Genomic DNA, 13795 nt, shown 5'->3' on the forward strand with positions numbered 1-13795 from the left:
TCATTTAATCCACTTCTGTTAATCTACAACTTTCCTTAGATTTTACGTGTACTGATCTATTCCAGTGTTAGGTCCCTCCCTCTCCCAGCTGGCAAAGGTAGCTCTCGATCAGATAGCACAGAGCACCAAAGGTGGGTGGTTATGCCTACTGAAGCTTAGCCTCTGCCGGGAAAGAAAAGCGCTGGACGGCAGAAGACACTGAAGCAATATGGTATCTCAGCCCTGACTACTGTGGGTTGAAGGCATGTGATGTTTAGTTCCCTTCTCATTTTCTTCTGCCACTACTGTATGCTTTTCCAAAAATGGACATGTCTAGGTGCCGAGCAATTATTCAGTGTTTCACTACTTTTCAGGGAAAAATAAACCAGTAAAATGTATAAAAATGTTTCATAAAAATATCATTATTAAACAAAAACTAATATTTTTTAACTGCAATAACCATGAGCTGGTCACACATGGACATTCCCATAATCCTGTTCACACAAGTTCTTACTAAACTAACTAAGTTACTGCTACATATCCGGGTCTGCTCACCATCCTCCCATCGGTGATTTGTATAGTTCTGAATAAAGATATGAATAAAGATAAAGACTTCTACCACAATATTTAAAAGCTTTCTTTAAAAGAACGGTCAGCAGCAAGTTGATTCAGGATTGTTGCAGGTTGATTACTGGGGCTCAAACTTGAGATTTTGGGCATGAAGATTAGTTCCAAGCTCATTTTGGAACCAAATGGGCAGCCATACCTGAAAGGGAGCTGGAGGATTTGAACGTTAAAAGAAAAGCAGTTTCCRTCTTAAAGGGGGGCAGAAAGCACTGCTCTGAGAGCTGGCGGAGATAGGTGAGCCCAGGCCATACACCAGTCCTGCCTCTCATTTATTTTTATTCTTACTGATGAGGTACTTAGGACTATGTATCAGGAGCTCTAACCTACATTTGTTTCTGCAGAATTGTTAGCCCCAAGATGTCATCTGCTTTTCATTTTTTTGTTTTCCTCTGTTTCATCATAACAATGAAGTTTAGAATAATGGAAGAGGTTAAGCAGATGTTCAAATAAGACTGAAACATTTGTTTGCTGACTATTATGCACTGATGGTGCAGTATAAATAACAAATAATGCAGCCAAGAATCACAACATCATGTCCCTGGGGAACAAATAGCGATATTTAAGCCCTACTTCAGCAAAATACTTGAACACACACATACTTTTCAAAACCCATGTTTAATCTCTATTAAACCAAGATAGTCTTAGGCATGACAAGAACACTCGAAACACTGACTTGCCCTCCCAAGAGCTCAGGAGATGGGGAAGGGGGGTGCTTTGGGACCCAGTGGGTATCATCTTACATGTGCGGGGAGCTGTCGAGGCTCTGGTGACCCTGGAAGGACGCCCCCACTCCTCGCACCTGCCCCTGCGTGGGCACGGAGGAGGCAGCATGCTCGCAGTCGGTGCCACGTGCGCCTGGGAGCGCGGGAGCTGGAGGCACGCGGCTGCCAGCTTGTGGGTGCCCACGTCTCAGGGCCCTGCAAGCGCCATGCCAAGAGAAGCGAGGCGAAGCGGCACCTCCTTCACCCCTCCTGGCGGAGCAGCGGTGCGAGTCCCGGCCTCTGTGTCAGCACAATTTTTCTGTTGGCAATTAACAGTGCTCTGAATTCCATCTTAATAAAATTATTAAGCTAATTAATTTTCAGTGAGTTGCTGGACACTGATCTTATCCCTGTTAGCATAAATAAAGATTAATCAGCCAAGAAAACATACTTTCAAACTACATGGCTTGTAAGTACAATAAATATTTAATGTGAAGATGAAAGGACAGTACATAATGCTGACAATTCACTCTCTGGAACTTCTTTTTCGCCTCCTTTAATAATGATCTAAACCTTACTGTACATCTGTGCGTGGAAGTATAGGCAGTTAATGTTTTTGAAGAATTTTATTACTATCCTCTTGTTAGGGCAATCCTGAATTTCTATTGAAAATTAATAATTTAATTATTCCTCAAAGCTAACAACTAGCATAGTTCTTTGCTTCATTCGTTATTGAGATGCAGTTTACCTCTGCTCTACAGAGGTCTGACTTTTCTTTCTGTTTACCTGTAAATTAAATGAAAAAATCTTCATTTAGTAGCATAATATGGAAAATGTTAGTAGGAGTGAAATATAGCATGTTATCAATCACAGTTGTTTACTTTTGTCTCTTCTATTATTTCATGTTTGGGTGGAGATTTGCCATCCTTTTTATTCTTACAAGATTTGAGAGAGTGTTCTGTAAATCAGGGTCATAAACCCAGGTCCCAGTGAGATGAATATTGTGTGGGATGGTAACCAACTCTGGAAACACTTTAAAATCTAAGCTGAAAATGAATAGGTATGGTAATCGTTGATCTGAATAGCATTCCTTAAATCAGAGACTGCTGACATCTGGATGATTGGTGCCATATAAAGTATGACAGAAGAAAATGTATCTTCTACTCCCATAAAAAATCTTTATTTCTTGAAAACTCCAAATCACTGTTTTGAATCAGGGTCATCTATGTCATCTTTGTTTTCAAAGTGGATGCATATTTGAGGTTATTCTGTCACAGAGTGATAGTCAAATTTTTTAAGTAGGTACATTTTATTCATTGAAATCAACATGGGTGCCTGTAAGTTTAATCTACCAATTAATATGTCTCACTACTTAGTTTTTATAGCAAGCAAGAAGAGAAATGGGTTGTTCACAGTTACGTGGCAGTCATTGCAACAGAACTGTTGCTAGACTTACATTTCTGGCTATTTACCTTGTTCGCCAACAGTTCCTCTTTGTAGGATTTCATGTTGCTAGTGTACGTCCAGGCACTGCAGGTGGCATTCAGCTCTTCTGCCTCGGGCTATGTAACAGCCAGCATACAATTCACATGGTCATCTAAGTTTCTTTTTTGTCAATGGACAGAGACAGATATGTCCAGAAAGATCTTTCTATGTCAAGAATTTGTCTCAAGTAAGTAGAAAAGGGCATTTCTTGCCATTAGCTAGGCATACCTGGAATTAGGTGAGATGAATCCTATCCTGTGTGTCTTTGTCATCCCCTAAGAAGGTGCATTGTATCAGCCCTGGCATTAAAATGTTTTCAGCCATTCCCTTCCACCCCAGTGATGATATGGCAATCAGTGAAAGAAGATTTTAGTAACAAGACAAGTTCCTCATAATGAGCAGATCTGGATAGACCACAAAAGCAAGCCCCTTTCCACTTAAGGCAGAACTGTGAATTCAAACACGCAATGTCTGAAACATTATTAATAAAAATGCTTTATATAAGGCATGGGATAAGATAGAAAGGGTCAGCTGTAATGAGATTTATCTTGCAATATCAGGATTAATTAGAAGTGATCTGAAATTGTGGAAGATAGATGGGCTYTGCTAATAATAGCAGTGGTGGTAACTCTGGACCTGATTTTTTGCTGCATAAGAATTGATTTTTTTTTTAATATTTAATTCTAGTCTTGAAAATCGGTGTGGAAATGATTTATATTACAATGTTAGATTCGGAGTTAATGAACCTGAAGAGGTATAACCTGGTTTCAGAACTCCTTCCTCCAGACATGGATAATATGTCTTATGAAATGTTCAGGCATTTAAATGACAAACGTTTGAAGGTAATTGTTAAATTGTTTAATTTCACTTTGGAATAAATGTTGGATCCCAGCCTTTTGGAGAAATACGAAAAAGACTATGTCTCTACTGCTAGTCCTTTGGTTCTTCTAGCATTTTTATCCGTCAAGCTAGCTACTCTAGTTGGACAAAATAATCTTAGAAATTCATTCAGGCCTTGGTTCTGATCATGAATTATCTGCAATGACTTTGATTTCCATAATGAGCACCTTCAAACAGAATGAAAACTTCCTGCAAACATGAAACAGGAGGCAGCTTGAGCCTGCAATATTTTAAATGCTATTGGGGTTTGAATGGGTTGTAGGCAACTTAGGCCTTATGCAGCTTCTTGGATTACATAATTTTATTTCTGACTGTTTATTGTTCTTCTTTTCTGGAGCCAAATCCCATCCTATTATTTTTGTGTCTTATTTGGAGGACTGAGAATTTATAAACAGGTGAAGAATAGCCAAGAGGATTCATATGACTATAAAAAAGTGACTATAAAAAAATACCTTCTGGCAAAACCTTTCCTAAATGAGTGTTCACAGGAATTTTGTTTTGTGAAAAAAAAAAATCATCTAAAGAAAATATGAGTATTTTTGTTTGATGGCTGTTTAGTTGCCAGTGTGATATGAATGGATTGCATCAGCTTATTTTCCAGGAGAAAGTTATCTTTTATCATAAAACGCGCCATACACATCACAGTCCATTTGATGTCTCTGTGGTCTGTCTCCTAAATACACTGTCATGGGCAGCATATAATATTATCACAACTGAACTCAACTGTAATCATAAAACAGTCTCTCCTAAAGAAATCAGGAGTCTGAGTAGAAAGAAGAAATTTATAATGCCACTGTCTATATTGTATTAGTTTTAAGGAAAAAGAAGAAGTTTATATTTCTCTTTCTATTAATTTAATGTTTTTCAAAATCACCAGATTCCTTTGAATAAAGCTCAAGGAGTTGGAATTAAAAAAAGTACTTTGTTACAGTCCAGCCCTGGTGCCTGCCTCTGTCAGTAAGCACGAGGAGCAGCTGCGAGGAAGAACCGGAGGGGAAGGCACAGCGCTAGGGGCATGGCCTGCCCAGCGTCCAGGCTAACGTAAAAGCAAGGAAACTGGACAGCGGCTTTCGCCCAAAGACCGTGAAATACGTTACGCAGCTACTGTCTCTTGTTGCCGGGCCTTGGTGCAAAACCAAGCGTGAAGAGTTGATCCGCGGCGGAGAGAGCTCACTCCGTGCGACCCTGCRCGGAGGCGCACGCACGCAGCCGCCCTCCCGAACCAGCAGAGCATTGGCAGCTTCGCGCTCTGCCGCGGTTCCTCCGGGATTCACTCTTTTGCCGCTGTCTGCTTCGCCACGGAGGCTGCATTGCCCACTTCCTACTGCAGTGCTGTTTGTGCATCGCTCTCACCTTCTTTATCACATGCTAAATGTTTTAATAACGTGGTGATTCGTACTTGGCAAGAAGACTGGAGGGTAGCACAGCCTCCCTTTTCACATTTGTTATTGGTGCTTCATCCAGGACACATTTAATGAGGCTCCAGATGAAATATGTGAGTGTCACCCCTTCAAGCACTATTTGAAGGCAAGGAAATACAAAGGAGTAGATTACAAGGCAGCAGTTGTCAAAGCATGTATAACTGTTTGTGTTTTTAAAAACAAACATGAGAAATTATATTTTATAAATTTATAAAATTATATTTCTTAAAATATGAGATTCTGCTTGCACAAGAATATCAAGAGAAACTGTTCATGCACACATTATTACACTGCAGAGAAAATTTATATGCATCTACTGTATTTACAGTACAATCCTGACTTTTTCTTACCACAAAAAAGTTGCATGTATTACTGCTCATAAAAGAAGTGTATGCAGGGTAATATATTTTTTAATTTTATATTTTAAAGGGAACTCAAGGTTCAGAATGCAAATTGGTGGTTTTACAGCACCTTTAAATAATAATTGTTGGAGTATGTCTAGATTTAAGGCTTGAGTGCATGTGGTATTTAAGGGGCAATTGCACAAGCCATTTTTTATGGTAGCTCAATATTTCCAGGGCTTGCAAAATCATCATCTATGCACTAGGTTATTGTCCAGCGTTGCAAATATTTTGCTGGATTTTAATGAAACATCCCAGGCATGAGGAGTAGAATTTGCATCAACCAAAGAATGTGCCTATGTCCTGCCCACACTGGGACTCCAGGGCATGATGTCTGGAAGCATGGATGTGATCCAAGGAGGTTTAGAGCACCTTTAACTCACCCTGAAACTTGGAAGTTTTCAAGTAAGTTTGCAGTCCTATTGCTCATCTGCTGTACTTGCTGTTGAAAGTGAAGTTCAGCAGCAGAAGTGCTGGCCTGGGGAGACCGGCTGTGGCAGGGCACTCATGCCGGGAATCAGCCATAAGGGGGATTCCCACGGGAGTGCCCGGATTCACGGTGCCTCCGCACTGAGAGGTCCGTCAGGCTGGGGGATAATCCCCCTCAGGAAGGCTTGGGGTTCCTGTCTCTGGAGATTTTTAAAGCTCGACTGGACTAAAACATGAGAAAGTATCATGTGGAAACTATGCTAGAAAGATGGGGAAGATGAGCCACGCAGGCTTTTTTTCTACATGACTTCCTAAAAGGCTTGCAGATTCAAATAGTTTATATTTCATTTTTGGAGTTTCAAAAAGGAAACAGACTGTTTAATCCTTCTGTGTCCTAAAGCTTTAAATCATTCTGACTGCATTTCTCAGAACCTGGAATGTCCATGAGAGTCTTCATCCTTAAGAACTGGTTTTTGGTCCAGTCAGGGAAGAAAAACAGGTGGACAATTAAAAATATTTTGTAAAATGAAATATTTTGTAAGATGAAATATTTTTTTAAATCATTTTAAGTCATCTTAAACCTTAGCTTTATGTTACAAAATTTAAAAACATCTGAAATAAAAGCAAATCTATAAATGAAAAATATGTTGGAACAACAGAAGTAAAATACATTCCAATAATTTGAAAACAGAATATTTTGACATTAAAAAGCAATCCATACAATATTTCATCAAAAACAAAGCTTTACTTTCTCCTTCCCCAAGGATAACATTTCATCTCAAAATTTTCAGTAACCACTTAATAAACTTCAGATTGACTTTCCTAAACACCATATTCATTAAGTTACAGCAACTTCTCTGTTCCAGAAATCAGTGTATTAAAGAAAACAGCAGCTCAGGACTTTGTATCTACATAAAACAATAGTTTTGTTTACATTGTTACCTTGTCATGTGCATATTTAAAAGCTGCTTTTCTTTTTCTCTAATCTTATGTATAAGGTTTTACAAATGTAAAACATCTTATTAATAATTAAATCTGAAAGTTTTCTTTAGCAGGCTTTGGCCTGTAGGTAGTTTCTTAAGAGCTTAGCTGATTTTCAAATAACTGCAGGTTAGTCTTACCATGACCAGCAAATCTATAGAGAATAATAATGTGCTCCTTTATGCATTAGGCAAAAGACCACAATGTATTGATAACATAAATTACAAGTATTCAACATTTATAATGAAAGAGTTCAGGATGAATGACACATGCGGTGAAGCAGCAATACTAATTCTGCTCTCAATTTTCTGAAAGACTGATTTGAATACATGAAGCAACAGCTGCCTGGTCAAATACCTTCAAAAAAATCAGCCTAGTAGTATCAGTCAGAGTTTTCAGTGGAGTGCATCGTATTATAACACCATGAAGCTGTCGCCATACCCCAGTGAATAACACTAAGCGCTGCTCAGACATGACTTGCTCCAGTGGAATTCTTCAGTTTCCTGCAGTAAAGAAAATGAAACCCATGTGTGTAGTTTGAACCAGCTGGCAGCTCTTTAAATTAGATAGGCATGAACTACTTATAAAATCGGACACTCCTCCAGATGCTGTCACAATTAAAAACAAAATAATTTCCCTTATATTGAGACACCCACATAATTTCTGGCTGTCAAGAGATTGGCATATTTTGACAATTTAACTAAAATAGATGCTTACAGGGAAAAATATAAAAGCTGTAACTTTTCTTGTCAAAGAACTTTGTTTTTCCCCTGAAAATGTGCTGCAACAAAAAAAAAGGATGTGCTGTGAGAACTTTAATAGAAATTATTAACTTGCTCAGAATGTAACAGCAATGAGATGCTCTCTTCCCTAGATACGCAGAAACGTGAAGGCATTAAAATACCCACCATCTGCTTTTGCTTAGGCTTTGTTTAGTATGCAGAGTAGTGACAAGGAAAGCTCAGAAGGCTCCCAGATTTTATTTCCTTTTTCACTATGGGTACAATTCATCTGACTGAAAGTAGTAGTCCAAAATTAGGTGAGATGCCACTTCCAGACTAGATGCCTGCTTTTTACCATTCACTTACTCAAGGGCAGACATCTCACTCCCCCGTTTACACAGAAGGAAGCACTCTAAGTGTCTAGGATGTCAGATGGAGAAATTACAATCCCCAAGATCTTTTCAGGTCATCGCAGCAGTGTGAAAGAAAGGTATTTCCAGAGCAGCCAAGCAAAGCCACCCCTTAACCTCCCCATTGCCTGCTTCTGCATGAGGAGGCCAACTCCTTCACTGTAACTGTCACTACATACTTCTGTAGAAAGACCTTGGAGACTCGTACTCTTCTCTATCTAGCCAAGATTGTTGCAAAACGCAAGACCCAGAAGTCAGCAGGAGCACCCTGCAATGATGTTAGAGGCCTGTGAGAGAGCTGACAGCAGAGGCATAGCTATCCATCGCGAGGAGGGTAAGCGAGACGTTGTGCTCGGCTCACTGTCTCTCGCAGGAGGCTAGCCTTGTTCCTCCACTGGGTCCAGAAGAGGCAGCTCTGACCATGTCACACACAGTCTGATACCAGTCCGAATGACCGTTGCCTGTGCCTTGTATTGTCTGCTGCTCACCTTCAGGACTTCTCCGGAACGGAGGAGTAATGTACAGCAATGCACAGCCAAAAGGGAGGCATCCCTTTGGCAATGGAGGGGAAAGGGTAGGAGTCAAAGGGGGGTAAAGGTAAAAGAAGAAGGGAGAGGCAAGAGTAACGGATTATTTTAGGGTGCCTGTTAGATAAGGCATCAGTTCTGTTTGCCTGCTTAGCCAAAGCGTGGTTCATCAATGCATCAGTCACAGCTGTGTGGAAAGCCCTGGGATACTTCGATAATAATAGTAACAATAAATGCATGGAACCAAATTCCATCCCATTGTGCTTTTCTGTTACTTATTTATTTAAGGAAGAAATTGAATTTCCTTGCTGCTCAGTGATACACCCAATTAAAACATTGCAAATATTTTCAGTAGTGTTGTGAATTATGAGGTGTCTCATCTGCATTAAGGTGACCTCTACCAATACTGATTGAACTGTAAGCCAAAGGATGATGTCAGGATTCAAATCACATTAGTAAATTACTTTAGACTGTAATAAACCGGCATGAATTTACCTGCATTATGGTCAATCAGTAACCATAAATTTCAGTACCCTGCACCTTTATATACTTCTGCTTTGTACTGATTAATTTATTTATAGTGTTATTAAAGAACACCTAATCTAGCATGGTATCCGTCCATGGGATTCCACTCCATTCATACAGAAATTTGTCCTGCAACATTACTCCATGCAAGTCAGCGGGGCAACTCTAGCAAGAAAGAATTGCATCAGTCCCTAACTGTGACCAGCTTGCTGCAAATGCTGTGCCTTTAGCATAGTGTCGTGACACATCTCCAAACACTTCCCTGGCACTGCAAAAGAACAGCTGTTCCCACTCTGCAAAAAACATGTCCTGTGGAAACTCCTGTCTGGTGTCATCTGGCTTGCAGCTTTTCCAATACCAGAAGTTCAGTGAAAAATGTATTTGCTTTTAAAAGCAAAGTTTGACATAGCAGCTTGAATTTCATGTGAAAAAAGTCTATTGATTTGATAGTAAAGACAAGGTTAAATATTCAACAGTCAGCTGAAGTCACTAGTGTAGATCATTGGTTGGAGAGAGGCTGCAAGACGTTGTTATCTCTTGTAAATAAACAGGATTTAATGCTGAGACACTGACATCTGTTAAACATGAAGTAGTTCTGTCCTCGTGGTTCACATTTAAGTGAACATTACATTTTGAAAACAGCAAAGCAAGTGAAGTCTTGGGAAAGTAAGGCTAGCAAGTTCCTGTAGGTGAAACAAACTGCCAAGACCTCCATTATTTTCTCTTAGTGTATGTTCAATTTCAGAAAAAATACTATTTTATCAAAACGAATAAGCAAACAAACCACATGCATGCTGATTTTTCACATATGAATTTTTAGCATATTTTTAATCAGCATTCTAAGCTTTTTAAAAGAAGTATTTAATAAAATCTCTTCCTTTTAAAGTGCATTTTTAGTTGTTGAATAATTCAGTTCCTAGATAAAACTATTAATCGAACACTGAGTCAGCATCTCCTCCATTTTGTGAATAGCTGTCCATGAAGCTCCATCATAGCCTCAAAGTCAGCAAACATGATCATCTCTTCATCAACCAATTCCCTGCAACTCAGAAGTGTCAGTCATCCCAGGCAGGCATTTAACATGTCTCTCCACACATTCACTGTCTGCTTTTAGTGTTGACAACATCTGTTGTCAACAAAGAAAAATAAAGAGAAATGATCCTTTTGATAAGATATTCCAGCTACATATTGTCTCTATTCCTGTTACCAATGACATTTGGAAATACACCTTAATCAATCATTTCCTCCTGTTCCCTCTATCTGTTTTTTTTTTTCTCTTAGTTTTTTTTCTTAGTTTAATGGTAAGGACCTCTATGTCTCTTGGAGGTAGTAACTAAGAGCACCTTGGTAAAGATGAAAATCTTGAAAAATTGGCAGTGATTGTAAAAAAGGATGCTTCCAGTCTGAGAAAGGGGGGAACTAAATGTTGAGGCAATTATCACACAAGCCAAGGAATCAGATGATTTCCGCTTAGATAGTGACTGATGATTGGTGGCAAAATGAAAGCAATGATACACGATACACTTTTGTTGTAGGCCTTTCCATCAGAAAGGAAACCGAGCATGCAGAGTGAAAGCAAGCCATACGTCAGGGAGCCGGGGCAGGCTGCTGCACCAGAGCCAGCAAGCTGGGAGCCAGGGTGACGGCAAGGCAAGTCCAGCAGTGTCATCCCTGCCAGGGAGCCAGGGCGCTGAGCTGGCACTTCTGCATGGGCATCCTGGCCAAGACAGCGATCAGGGTCAGCCACAGCCCAGGAGTCACGCTGCAAGTCCACCGTGGGGAGGCAGGCCTGAGGTCAAGGCAAGAAGTCAAGTCAGCAGGTCTGGATCAGGGACAGAGTTGAGGAGGCACGAGGCCAGGTGCAGACGTGGCTGCAGCGCAGCTGCGAGGTAGCATGGGCAGCTCTGCAGGAAGGAGGGGCAGGCCCTCGCGTCGAGCTTCCTCCACAACAGCTGTTATCAGGGAAGGAGCAGACCTTGGACTCGGCCAGCTGACTCCACTGAAGGAGGACTGTGCTCCGGCCCTGACACCAGAATGCTCTCCATCCATTTTCTTGATCTCAAGAATCTGGCTGCCCGGATGGCTTATCCCCACAGAACATTAAAAACTGTGATATATTGTAACCAAGACAGAGGTATCAGGTCCACCTGCATTAAATGCTGGACAGATTCAGGACATATTTCTTTTCAGGAAGATCTTCCAGACTTCAGAACAAACGATCCACGAGCATAAGACCAGAGGTACTGAGTCAGAACAAAGCTCTATCTCCTAGTGCCTTGTCTCCATCAATGCCTATTAGCAAGTGCCTAAAAACAGTTTAAGAACAAGACAAGTGTAGTATGTGATCCAGAGCCTGGTATATGTCCCAGCTTATAGCAATCAGCAATATACAGCAAAAAAAAAAACACCCAAAACAGGAGAACGCACAAAATAAATGGGAAATTAAGAGTAAGATAACAAGGATACAGTACTAATTTGCATGATAACCAGTGCTCGCGGTGCTTTTATCATCACCAAATGTTTATAAGCACCAAAATGAAACTACAATATAGTGTGGTTATTGGTTTATTGGTTTCTTTTCTTTTTTTTTAAGGGAGCTTCTCCCAGGAAGCAAAGGGTCAGAGAAGGTACAAAAGTATTCATTTGAAGTTTTAGTACAGTCAAATGATTAACCCATGGTATCTTTTAGTTTCTTGGGAGAGTTTGCACAGAGCACAGTGGAAGTAATGGTCCTGCTGAAATCCTTGATATGGAACCCCCGCCCCAAAATCAGTAGGGTGGTTTGCCTGTCCCAAAATCTATGGCTTACTGCAGTGTAGTGCCCTACTGTGAATACTATCCATGGATTAGCAAAATCCTGATGCTACTGCAGTGAGTAATAAAAACTAAAAAAAAAGCTATATGTATTCAGACTACTGAACAAAGAGGCATAATGGCACATCCTGCCTTGCTGCTGCCTGCTGACATAAAAACCTGCATACGGTAAGTCCATTGTTTGAGAAAGGAGTTAGAATAATTGGTGTCCAAAATCCTTTGGAAGCTATAGAATTGAAGTTACATGTCATTTGTCATGTAGGTTTTATTTCTTATAAAGCACATAAGGTTTTTCTATTGTCACTTGGTTATCATGATTTGTCCTTTCAGTTATGAAGTATTCAGTGTCATTTATGTCTTTTCAAGTTCATTCTGCACGTCTGTAAATTATAATAATCTATTAGGGTTGGCAATGAGCTGGAATTTCACTAATGACTTCAAAAATGATCTGTCTAAGCTTCCAACCTCTTCATATCGGTGCCAAATTTGGAAAATTAATTCTTCTTCTTTGCACCAGCTGTCTGTGCCAGAAGACAGTGGAAGAAATGATAGAGTGGGGAGAAGAGAATAGAGAACAGAAAAGTGGGGAATCTGGAATTGAGATTAATTTGATTGTCAGTCTGAGAAAGGAGTGCTTTTACGATACTAGACTACTGTATGCCAAGAATCATTAAATAAAGATAATTCCAATGAAAAAGTCTTAGAATCAGACAGAAACCAGAAGTATCCACCACTGTTTATTGCCTAAGACTAAGTCCACCAGGAAATAGAGATTTAGGACCACATTTTCTGAAAGCATAATTTCTGCTGGATTGGGCTAACAGCCTAGAACCTCAGAAGGATCCCATGAAAAATTTCATCGCTAGTAAAAAGACGACAGGAAGATGCCTCGCAGAAGTGGGGAAGACCAGTGTCCTAGCTCTAAACTGACACGGTTCCTAAAAGTGAGTCAGACTGTACTCATTACAATGCAACTCTCAAACAGAAGTCAAAGATCCTTCCTGATCAACAATAAAATATGCTGTGGCATATTTTGCTTTACTTTTTGTTCCCATTTCACTCTATATTTTTGTAGGCAATCAAGCAAATTCATGTAACCTCTTCTTTAAGCATCATTTCTCAGTTTTCAACTTTAATGTTTAAGAGCCTGAAACATGGATGATGAGAAGAGCTTTTTTTGTAAGGACACTGTACTCTGCGTGTAAATGTGTGGTCAGTGTCCAGGCAACACACAAAAACAGTTACATGGAAGAATTTATCCATTTCATATCAGACTTGATATTAAATCCTTACTGATTTGAAATTGTACTTTCTTGTCTCTAAAACAGTGTAAAGCTTCAACTACAGTTGATAGCTATAACCCTATTTGTCTTCCACAGGCATTGGCACCTTTTGTTATGCCATGAACTTTGGATGGAGTGCTAAATATAGTTAAATAGAAATTGTGATTTACAGACAGAACTAAAAAAAGAAGCTATGTCAAATCCTAGCTTTTCATCCTCCTTTCTTTTTTTTTCTTCTCTCCTGCCTCCCCAAGATAGGCTTGATGAACAAGCTTCTGGGGTCCAGGAAGAAATTGTCTTCGTGAACAGTACGAGGATGTTTATACCTTTTATTCCCTCCTCTTATCCTAACTGTTCACTATGGAAAGCTTCCAAACAAGCTATAATAATTCATGATGGTAAATTACATAGTCCTAACCTTTATTATTCTAACCGCATGACCAGTACAGAATTAATCATTCTAATAGAAACATTCATTGTTATTCCTGGTTATGGTAATCAGACAGTCCCAGTCCTCATCACTTTAGAATTGCTTGATCTTTTCAGAGGGAAAGYTGAACAAGTCTGTGACCTCTTCAGTTCATTTTACC

This window comes from Apteryx rowi, unplaced genomic scaffold (assembly GCF_003343035.1).
Source record: "Apteryx rowi isolate R43461 unplaced genomic scaffold, aptRow1 scaffold_124, whole genome shotgun sequence".
NCBI lineage: Eukaryota > Metazoa > Chordata > Aves > Apterygiformes > Apterygidae > Apteryx > Apteryx rowi.